Below are 12,625 nucleotides of genomic sequence, written 5' to 3'. Positions count from 1 at the left end.
TTGTATATAAATGGTTTGTTCTTGCGTTCAACTGACTATGACTTTTATGGTATTATGTTGAGGGGGAACTTACACTTAGTCACAAATCGTAAGAGACTTGTCATCATCAAAAAGGGGGAATTTGTTGGACCATATAGATATATGATTAAGTTTTGATAATGACAAGTGTGTGCTTTATATTATATATACTCTTGCTCGTAATCGTTTGTTTAGTCTTTGTTAAGATTGACTTAGGTTTACAAGATTAAGCAAGTAATGTTATAGCATCCTTGGCTATAACATTGAAGATTTGTGAAGCATCGTTCAAGTAATGTTATAGCGGCTTGAGCTATAACATTGAATATTCTTAAAGCATCATAGTAACTGTAACAAGTTTCAAGTATGATGATCACTCAAGCAAAAAGCTCGATCAAGTCTATAACAAGCTCAAGATGAAGAGCTTATGATCAAGATAAAGAGATGATCCTACATTGAAGATCTCCAGGAAGATTAGATAGCGTAGGTCATCATCTTATAACGGTATTTAAAGAAATGATTTTGGTAAGTAAAGTTATAGCTGTTATGGTTATAACATTACCTACCAGACTCAATGTTATAGGTGATTTGGCTATAACATTGAGCTGCAATATTAAAAATGCACGACTTGTTTTTTAAATTGTTTTGAAAATAGTTTTTTAAATCTTATCTTTATATTCTTTAAATGAAAAACCTATTTTATAGTAGATTGAAGTTTGCACTTGAATTGGGTTATGAATAGATAATCACCATTTAGTTAGGCCGACTTTGTGTGACAACTTATGGGTTGTTACTCGGTGGCTAACTGAGGTTTTGTACTAACTCATATCTAAACCCTAATTTGTTTAACCTAATATCTTACTAGGGTTTCACGTTGGATGTAGTAGGCTTATGGGCCGTCTTCTACAGGTGTAAAACTCCTTGTGCAAGTAAAGATTGGGGTAAATCTAAATAAGATTATTAGTAAAGATATTTTATATCTTTATGGTTATTTAGATTTATTCCATATCTTCTACTAAGATATTACTAGGTTAAATAATAAGATTGGATCTCCTACTTACTATATACTTCACACGTGGTCTATATAGTATCTAGGGTTTTACGGTAAAGATCTTAAATAAATATTTGTTAGAGATATTCTATCTCCTTATATTTATTTTATGTCTTTTACCTAAAATATTGTTGGATTAAAATAGGAAAAAGATAGATCTTATTTATTCCTTAATCCACACGAGATCCACGGCTATATAGGGTTTAGGTAAAGATCTTAGATAAAATATTTGTTAAAGATATTTTATCTTCTTATATTTATTCCATATCTTTTGCTAAGATATTATTAGAATAAATAGATGGATTAAGATCTTTTTCTTACTTGGATAAGATTCATGGTAAATCAAAATAATATTTGTTAGAGATTTCTTATCTCCATATATTATTTTTATTTTATTCTTCCAAGATTTTATGAGTTGTAAATGATTAAATACATATTTGACCCGTCTTTCACTATAGACGGGTATGACGGATATATCCGTATATAGTGAAACTAATTGTTTTTTGGGAGTTGCTAAATCCCGCACACTATTTTACTCAATGCTACACATTTTTCCTCCTTATTCCGAGTGTACCCCTCTCATTTCTCACCCCATGAGTAAAATGAAAAATCCAAAAAATAAACACCAAATTGAATCTTGCAAATAGACAAACACCATACTCCAACGATGGTGGTTCGACGGCGATGAATTTGATTAAATGTTTAATTAATACTTCTTGTTTTGCTGAATCTTAATGATGTTAATTGAAATGTTGGGAATGGCCTCTTCTATACTAAAACTCGATGCATAGCTGCAAATTTACAAACAAAGTTGAATCTGGCAAATACTTCCGCATCCAAAATTAGAGAACACAGCATCTTAAAGTGCTCCATCATCAATTAAATAAGTATTTGCAGCAACTTGGATACTTGGATAGTCATTAGGTGGACTTAATTGAAATGGCAAACCCTTTTTGACAAATAAAATCATGATTAAACTCTTTCAATTTAATCCTAACCGTAATTGCTAAAAAAACCTTTTTTAAAAAAAGAAAACTTTAATTAAATCAATTAAAAGACAGTATTAATAAAATTGTTGACAAAACGAAGAAATTACATGCGGTATGTGCTAATTGCGATTCATAATTTTCGAGTTGTTAATGAATTGGTTAGGTTTGTGTGAGAGGGAAGAAGAAAACTCTTTTTATGATGAAGGGTAGTTATGGAATATTGGGGTAAAATGTGCGGGATTTATTAAAGGGGTGTGCGAGATTTAGCAATTGCGTTGTTTTTTTTTGAGACGTCACTCTCTATGACCCACTTTATTTTCTAACATCCTCTTTATGAAATTTCCCTTTATATTTTCACACGATAGAGAGGATTCTCTTATACTTCTGAGCGACAACAAATTATTCTTACGACATTTTATAAATTAAAAAATAATTTAACACATTACATGAAAATTAATGGGTGGACATTTGGCACAAGCGCCAAAGTTCAACTTCCTCTAATTTTAGAGAAAGTAGTGCTCTTCCTCTTATTAAGAGGATCCTCCATGTATGTTCCACAATAGAGAGGAGTTTCTCTTAAGAAGAGAAAGAGGGTTGAGAGGAGGCTCAATCCTAGAGATGGACAAGAGCGCGGGTTGACCCGACCCGCCCAACCGGGTCTACATTTCCTAAGCCCGCTGGCCCACTCATATGGCCCGCCCAGCCCGCTCCTATATCCGGGTCGATCCCGGGTTCCCTCTACCCCGGTCCACACTGCCCAAACCCGCCTAGCCGGCTTGGCCCGCCCTCTTTTCTGCCCATTTTTCCCCATTGGGCCGGTTCAGGGCCATCACCTCCCAACCCGCCCCACTCTTCAGCCCGCACCCTCACAACCCGCACTGTAGGCTTGAGCTCCCCACTCCCCAACCTGGTCCGGCCCATGCTGAACCGGCCCACAGTCCAGCTCTACTCAATCCTCACATAGCCCCATGCTCTTATGAAACAGGGTCTTTTTTTTGAAGGAAAACGCCTAAAGGCGCTACTCAAATAAAGAACGATCAAATACAACAGCAGGCGGCAACCTTAGCCGAAGGTGGCAAACCTTGAGACCAAACAAATCTATCAGTAACTCGGAACTAACTGAGCTAAAGTATGAGCCACACAATTATTCAATTTTTAGTGAGTGTATTCAATATTCAATTTTCTTATATCTTATATAAAAAGAGAATAGGGGGTTTGCCTATTTTTACACAGCCTATACCCTTTGACTACACATATATTTACAGTCAATGCCATTTAATACTATTATTTTATGTTTCTCTTAGGTTCCAATTACACCGCCTGAAACTTTTTCTTCATCTATCATTCCATTCTAATTCATGTATCTAGAAACTTCTCATCTATCATTCTTATGGGTTCCAAAATTGATTATAATTGATTTGAGATTACAAGCTTAGGAAATTTGCCTTTGTTATTTTTTTTCAAATTATTTCAGTACAAGTACAAACAATTGAACTGGAGAACAATTACACCAACAATGGCGGAAAACAAAGATAAGAAGAAGGTCATCATCCTTTGCGGTGATTATATATATGGAAGATTATGAGGTTCTTTGCTTATAATACTCAATTAATTTTTTTTTATTGCTTATTCTTCGAGGAATCGTTGTAATTTTTCCGGGTAATTTTTTGCTTTTATATATTTATTCTTTAGATTGTTCAGAACCATGTTTTTTAATGAATTACTTTTGTATATCGTTTTTTTTAATGAATTACTTTTGTATATCGTTTGGTTTTCGTTATAATTCCATTGTTGTTGCGTTGTCGACATTCGTTGCCAAAGAGTTATCCTGTTTATAGGAGTTTTTTTTGTCGTTTGAGATCGCATATATGAGGTAATTCATTTATGCTATTTTTATTTACGTTCCAAGCTGTAAATCGAACACAATATAGTTGACAATTAGTATATGTTGCTCTGAATATAGTAATTTTTCTTATATGCATAACAAGTGTTCGCTAAATGTCCCATAGAAAATCTCCGCCATTAATTAGGTAATTGAGTGAGGAAACTACGAAAAAGAAATAATTGGACTATTGAATGTGAACAACATGTTTAAACAGAAGAATGTAGACAAGTAGGATTATACTAACATGACAATTCCAAAAAAGTATAGCCAAATTTGCTTATACAAGGATGGTTAGTCTATAGGGTAGTCATCCTTTCTTTTGTTCCTTTGTTATAAGTTTTATAAGTGGATCCAATATGGTCAAACATCACATAATTCATTTGGTTTGCTCTTAATTCCACTAACAATAAAACAAAACATCTTCTAAGTTGTAGTTATCGTCAATTTTGCGAGGAATGTAGTTTAAAATAGTTTGTGTTACGATGCCTTAACACCTGTCTATGTCGTAGTTAGTTCATATTTGATTATTGTCGTTTAGTTGCTTAAATATTTCCTTTGTATTTGATTTTCAGATTTAGTTTTAAATCGACAACGAAAAGTGATTTTGGCGAAGTGGTACTCTCCTTATGCTCAAAAGGAGAGGAGTAATGTATTACTTACATAATTTAGCTACAGTGTGTCTCCGTATTTCATTCAATCGATTGTCATTGTTACAGGTTGTTTTTTAGTGTTATCCGTGAACTTGGTGATTTGCTTGCTTCTCGGTAAACAATGCTTTGCAAATTTGTGGACTTGAGAGGATTAAAGGTTGTCTACAAAAGGTAATCTTTCTATTTTTGCTTTATTTTTTGGTAGAAGAAGATTTTGTTGCTTATGGGTTATTTTTTCCTTTATTATCGTGCGTATTCTTGATACTTATTTTATTTGTTTTGGTAAATGAGGACTTTTGCACTGAATTGACACATTTAGGAAGTTTTACGACATAAGATGTTGCACAATCTTCCAGAGCAACTCACTGTCTTGCCAAAACACTTTGGTTATCCGGTCTAGCCTCCTGACAATGATAGAAAAGCAAATCGTATTTTATGTGGCTGGATTGAATGCAAGATTGTCATCTTGCTAAGTTTTAAATTGATTTACCTCATTTAATTGGTTATGACTAATTGAATCTTGCCTTGTTTCAGCAAAGTTAATAAAAAATTATTGGAAGCCTACATCAGTTATAATCGTCTCCATTTCTAATTTGAGACTTTCTTAGTTATGAGATGTGATACTTCCTAATGTTATTGAACTACTTCTATTGTTTTCATATTACCTTTGTACCATTATTCACGATCTTTCTTAGTAAATTTTCTGCTACTGGTACACTATTATCATTAGGGTTGAGCAAAACCGGTTACCCGGCCCGGTTTTGCAAACCGGTTCGGTCCCCGGTTTTAAAAACCTTAAATTTCTTCAACCTCACCCGCACCTCTTTTAATCCGGGTAACCGGTTTTTGTGAAATTTTCAAACCGGATTTGAAAACCGGTTACCCGAACCGGTTTTCGAACCCGGTTTTTGGTTGAATGCTCTTGAATGGCACAATAAACATGCTGCCAATTTGACTTTTGAAGACATTGGTTGTCAAATGTTAAAATTACTTCATAAAAAAGTCATACATATTAAAGTTCAAAGAGTCATAGACATGTAAATGATGTTCAAAACTACAATTAAAGAGTCACACATCTAAAATTACTTCATAAAGAAATAGCGTTTTGATGTTTTGGGCTTAAGTCTTGGCTTGGGTGTGTTTAATTCATAGATGAAATTATATTTTTGAGAAAAACGTCAATCCGGTTTTAAAAGCGGTCTCCGGTTTGATTTTATTTAAACCCGCACCCGCACCTCATTTATGCTTAAAAATTCGGTTCGGGCCCCGCACCGGAAAAAACCCGAATTTTTCGGTCTCCATTATTCGGGTTTCGGTCCGGTTTCGGTTTAAAAATGCGGTTCGGTTTTTTGTGCTCAGCCCTAATTATCATCTTCATTAACAACCTCTCACATTATAACAATGTTTCTCATAATTAAGAAAGGTGAGAAGTTAAAAGTAAAACAAAAAAAAATACTATTTTCCGATTGGTTAGTTACACCATGTACGATTTGTAACAGTTACATTATTTTTTTTATGATAATCTTTATTGTAGAATCCCATCTAATTGACCATATAACCTTATTGTGAGATAAACCTGCATGTTTTTGTGTATGGTAATTGGCACAGCGCTCTAATATTAGAATGCCTGTTCAGTCTTTCATGTCTCCTGAGACACCTCGTATTTTATATGGTCAGGAGCAAGCAACAATTACAAACCTCGTGACAGTCAGTGAAGACACAAGAGTTGGCGGACATTCAGAAGGCGCTCATTTTCACGGTGTTCACCTCTCTGATGCTGGAACTTCTTTAGATCATTTAAAGGTATTTTGTTTGTCCACTAGATCTTTTAAAGGTTTGCCCTTTAATATAAGTCAATAAACCACATTATTCAAAACACTCAATCAACGAAAAATATTAATACAAGTGAGCCTAATTTGTTTTCTCCTTCCCGCATCATTATATCAACTTCCATTTTTTTTTTGCAGAAATCCAGGGCCGGAGGTGACAGCCTAACTGTAGAAACATGTCAACATTACCGTTCATTTTCTGCTGGAGAGATTCCAGATGGAGACACGCGGTTTAAGTGTGCTCCACCTATCCGTCATGCTGAAAACAAAGATAAACCATGGGAAGCATTGAAGGTATCCATAATCTGTCCCAAAATGCAAAATGCAAAATCAAAACTAGAATCTTAACTTTGTTAATTCCGAGGTTGAAATTGTCTCCATGGTGCAGGCTTTGGTGTAGTATAATTATTAACTAAATTTCATAAGGGTATTAGAAAAGACACTAGAGCTATTTGTTTAGATTAAATTTGACTCTTAATATATTTTAGGTCACCAAACCGTAAACAGTAAAAAAAGTATTCCCTGGATTAAAAGGAGATATGTCTTCTAGCTAGATCTGGTTTTTTGATTGTGGTGTTGGTTTTCAGGTTAATGATGTGGACATGTTGATTTCAACTTTGAATTTTGCAGTAGCTATATTGGATCGACATATTGGACCGACGACCGCTCATAAATATGCTTTATTCATTGGTAAGATTGTGATTATTTGCCTAACTAATATTCTGATTTAAGTTTTGTTCCTTAATCAATTGCCTTTTGCCATTTCTAATTGTTTACTATGATTTTCTTATAATACATTCAAAGTGGAACTTCGAAAAAGGACTGAGTTGGTTCTTCGAATATATAGCTTGTGCTTGGGAATACGTTGCTAAACATAAATATGTGTCAGAGAGATATGGATATATCCATTTCATATCAAAACAAATTCGTTATTTTTTTTACATTATATTACTCAAGACAACACCTTTTAATATGGCAAAACCTATACCAAAAATTAGTTCACATAGAAATGGACGTATTAGTTCACGTAAAAGTGCACGTAAAATACCAAAAGGCATTATCCATGTTCAAGCAAGTTTCAACAATACGATTGTAACTGTTACAAATGTACGGGGTCGGGTTGTTTCCTGGGCTTCTGCGGGTACTTGTGGCTTTAAAGGTACAAAAAGAGGGACGCCATTTGCGGCTCAAACCACGGCAGGAAATGCTATTCGTACAGTGGTGGAATAGGGCATGCAACGAGCAGAAGTCATGATAAATGGTCCCGGTCTCGGAAGAGATTCATAGGTAAGCAATCATTATACACAAATTTACTTACGCTTGTGTTTGTTGGAGATGGAATATGCTTCTGAGATTCATTGGTTAATTTCTAATAAATTAAACTTGTTCTATTTACAAGATATCGAACAGAAGAAACCAAGAGTTTGTGGCTAAATCTACAATCTGCCGAAATAGAAATTCAGTAGAAGAAAAAAAATAGAGGTAATTTTACGTGACTCTCTTTTGCTCCTTGTAGTTATTTAATGTCCTTGCTTATAGCTCACAGAGTTTATGCGGTTTAATATTTAGGATATTTTTTGGAGCAATGCTTAGGATTTGTAATCTTTTTTCTTTTTTAGCTAACATAGTACAGAGTATTCACTATTTCATCATTTTGCGTTTTTAAGTTGTCGCTTTGTTATAGGGTTTAGTATCGATTTGTTTCTTTATTTATTTTTTGGAATGTGATTTCTTTGAATACATAAGTGAAATACCTAAATAAGCAATTATAATTCATGGGTTCCCGGAAGAATTATAAATCGTAAATGATAGTTTATAGCCTAACTTAACACTAAATATTCCCATCTGTAGTATCCAAAGTTGTTCTTCTTCGACCTTTAAAATGATAAATTACAGCCTCTATTCAGTCATGGATTAATAAACCTGCTTCTTTTGACTGCGTCCATTCCCTATATCATTAGCTGCACTATACACTTTTATTACCCAAGTATATTGTCACTAAGCGGATCATATTGTGTAAGGCACTAATTATGATTAGACATTACTTTTATTCAGTGAAAATTATTGCACCTTTTTCGACATGCTAGATCTGGGACATGGAGATTATTGGGAGTTCATCAGTTTTGAAATTTTTCGAATAATTTCATCACGACGTTCACTGAAGTGTAGGCCAAAGAAGATATATTTTTTGTGTGTTAACTTTATTCATAACATTTTTATAACAGTTAAGACATTTTTTACTTCTTAATTAATACTTTATCTAAAAAGACAAATGCTGCCATGTTTCAGTCCAATAAATATGGTTGTTTTTGGTTTTTTGTTTTCTTGCAGTTAATTTTTTTGTTGTTGTTTTCCTACTGATTGTGACTTGTCATTACTTAGAACTTGGGGAAGCTGAGATTGAGAAGTAGACCTGATACATTTAATCTATGTCATGCAATATCTTATCATATATGTCAATATCTATATCTATCTCTCTATATTAAAATTATAAAACAATAACCACTTAACATTAAGTTTTACCCGTGTCTTCCTCTCGTGAGTTGATTTCCCGCCTACGCCTAAACCCTACATACTCTATAGTCTATACTCTTATCATATCATTCTCTACTGCATCTGCCGTCTTTCCCTTATTTTGTCTGCTTCCCCTTTCTTTCTCATGGTTCTTCTCCCTCATCCTCTATACCCATCAAAGCTCTTCATAATCTGCCACTATGGATTGACTAATTAATCTCTTCTGTAACCGTAAACCTTACATACTCTATACTATTACGGAATCAAACTATCAAAGAGGTAAATAGTTTACTGTTATTTTTCCGTATTAACATTTTTCAATTCGTTATTGATCTGTAACTTTAATTCTTATATCAATTACTTTGAAATTTTGTTAATTCCACATTGGGTTTGATATCTAGTGTAGTAGGTTACTTCTTTCATTTCACCAACTAATCTAATTAAATGTACGATCCTCACTTTCAGATCATGGGCATCAAATTATATTTGTCTTGAGGTATTGCTCATGAAGGTATCATCTTTCAATTGTATTGCAGAGGTTGTTCTATGTTTTACTTCACATTGTTAGTATAATCCATATGAGCATTTGTGTATTGAAATTATGCAAGTCTCAACACATCTCTCCCTAAACTCTATTTTGTGATTTTTCTCACCCAATTTCTTATACTCTGTATACAATTAGAAGATATTGTGCGGTTGTGCCTTTTGATTCACGGCCTTCACAAGTCACAACCACTCGACAAGTAATCTTGCAAACGCAAATAATATGGGACCATTCTTTCTCAAGACAAAATATAAGGTACTCCAATTTGTTATTTTGTAGATATGTAAATCCTAGATTGCCTTTCTGCCCAAGTTCTTAAGGGGTTGGATATTCATGGGTTGCTTAATACTCTGTTTGTTTTCATAATAGTTAACTTTTAATTATCTAGATTGACATTTGAGAATACTTTAATTTCAGATTTTGGTGAAAGTTGATTTGATGTAAAAAGTAAGTACTGAGTCGATTATCCTTTGATAGTGATCTTGGTGATTGAGGGATTTTATCAACTCCCATCTTAAGGTAATATGTGATATTTTTGAAATAAATTATTTTCCCTATTGATTATTTTGAATTTTTTTATACTAATTGATTATATGCCAATGGCTGATACGAGAAAATTGTGATGAATCCGGCTACTTCATTACTTGGGAAGATGTTGCATTTATATTAGGGATACACTGCCTTTAATGATATAAGATTTCGATTAGTTTATTTTTATTATCTTGAGTTTTTAATAATTCTACTTGGTTACTAAACTTTTGGAGTACCAAAGTATTAATAATTATCACAAATTATAGAGTAAGACGATGAAATACAAATTATCATTTATGGCGGATCACAAACTTGTGACATCTCATACCCGTTAACCGGTTTACTTGCCAAGCCTATCAGCCTATGACACAGAACAAATCCAACCTACCCAAAAGAAATGGTAACCCAAAGAAAAATGTAGTTGACTACAGTCATCGTTTATAATACACCCACAATTATACTTTTATTGTCCCTTTATCACCAAAATTTATTCCAAATTAGTTTGTGATTGTAGTATGGTAAATAGGTGAACCGTCAATATTTTCCCTAAATTATACTCCCTCCGTCTGACTGAATGATGTTGTCCCAATTTTATGCCACAAAAGAGGAATGGAGTACTTTTTGTATTAGCTCCCTTAGTCGGGAATGACAATATTACTCCTTACAAATTACTCCGTACAAATTACTCCGTACAAATTACTCCCTCCGTCTCAATCATTTTATTACCTTATTTATTCTTTATGAGGAGCTATTTTAATCAAAGGTAAACAAATGATTAAGACGGAGGGAGAAATAAACTTTTGCCATTAGTCAATCTTATCAAGTTCTGTCTAGAGTCACAGTGTTTATTTGATAGATATGGTTCTCCTTTCCCTCCTGATCAAATGAATAATTTTCGTTAAATTCTTGCCTTTTGTTGTTAATGCAGGTTTAAAATCTATTCCGTCAATGCAAATCATCACTGGCATGCCATGATTGTCATTGATGGTACTTGGAAAAATGCATAGAAAATGATGACTGCAAGTCTTCCACTTATATCAAGTTTGAAACAACGTACATTTTAATTGCAATTACGAGGTTTAGTGGAAGGTGCATATACGATTCAAACCTCATTTTGAAGAAAGAGCCAGAGGGTGCATGAGTACCATGGAAGTTGTTGCACCGGCTTTGAGAATCCTTGAGCCTGATGGAACTCAGTTTGAAGCTACATTAATTGAAGTTTTGAAGTCGATGGTTCACCTACAGTCCTGGTATCTAAAGAGTATGAAACCACGCCTAAGGTCGTTGAAGAAAGGGGTTGAAAAGAATACAACTGTACAAGTCGGTAATAAGTGACAGTAAAGTAGTTCGTGCTCAAGAGTTAAATAAGCTAATTAGTGTCACAAGTCAGAATAGGATAGATATGACATTGGTGTAAAAATCACTCTGACTTTTACCTCTTCCATTAAAAATTTGCAATTTGCATGTAACTAGATTGTTCGATGTATGATATTTGGACTATTTGCGTATTCTTGGTAAAACTGAATCATTTTCTCATTTTAAAGTTATTTTTTGCTTTGCACGACAAATACTCCGTGTCAACTAAAATTTACATGGAATTTTTTATTTACGAAATATATGGTTTATAATTAAAACTTTCACCCTGGAGTACGTCTTTTGTTCATAGATGGTGGGATGATTCTCAGTTCCATCATTTGAAACCAATTCACTTAAGCAAAATCTGTATTTGTTTACTCACTAACCTTTTAATTACTTATATCATCTATATGATCTAATTACTGGGGAAAAAATAATACAAGTACCTTAGGAAAAAAGTTGGTGATAAATCTAAGTAGAGTGTTGTTTTGCTAATTTATAAATCTGAGTACAGTACCTTATTTCCATTTTTTAACTTTATAAAAGCATGTAAAAGTTTATCCCTTAGAAATTCGAATTGCACCTGTTTAAACTTATATTTATGTTAATGGTATGACAAATTATTGTCAAAATATCAACAAAAAGTACATAAACTAAATACTTAAACGAGGCGGATTAGAGCATATTGGGTATTTTTAGAGGTTTTCATTAAGTTTAGGGGTACCAATAATGTTTTTGAAAAACGAGGGGTACCATGTATAATTCGTGAAAATAAAAGGGTATCATGTAGAAAAACGCTAAAAAAAATTGTGACTTTTTTTGGTACAAAAAAATTGTGAATTATTTAAACTTACCAATTATCATAATGTTCTTTCTTATTTGTCCATTACAATTCAATGAATTAATCGATGTTGGCTTTTCATTACATATTTTCCAGGTAATATAAATCGTTTATATAAGAATTATAGTAATATAATATTGTATTATAAAATTTTAAAACTTGCCTACATAAATTGTCTATGCACGCCCGTGCATCTTTGCACGGGTCCTAAACTAGTATATGAGAATTGTGCGAATTTGCTTATCTCACTGCTTGCTTAATAAAAGTTTTTTTTTCCAGGTGTGGATTTTTAGTAAATTTATTTAAATTAACAAAATGCAGTAGCATACTACATCGAAGCGAAGGTCACTGCTTTCGTCATCGAAATTGTTTCATCTTTATCGTTATCCTTTTTATACTTTATTATTTTAAAACAAATAT

This window comes from Silene latifolia, chromosome 1 (assembly GCF_048544455.1).
Source record: "Silene latifolia isolate original U9 population chromosome 1, ASM4854445v1, whole genome shotgun sequence".
In the NCBI taxonomy this organism is placed as follows: domain Eukaryota; kingdom Viridiplantae; phylum Streptophyta; class Magnoliopsida; order Caryophyllales; family Caryophyllaceae; genus Silene; species Silene latifolia.
Note: the sequence above shows the minus strand (reverse complement) of the source record.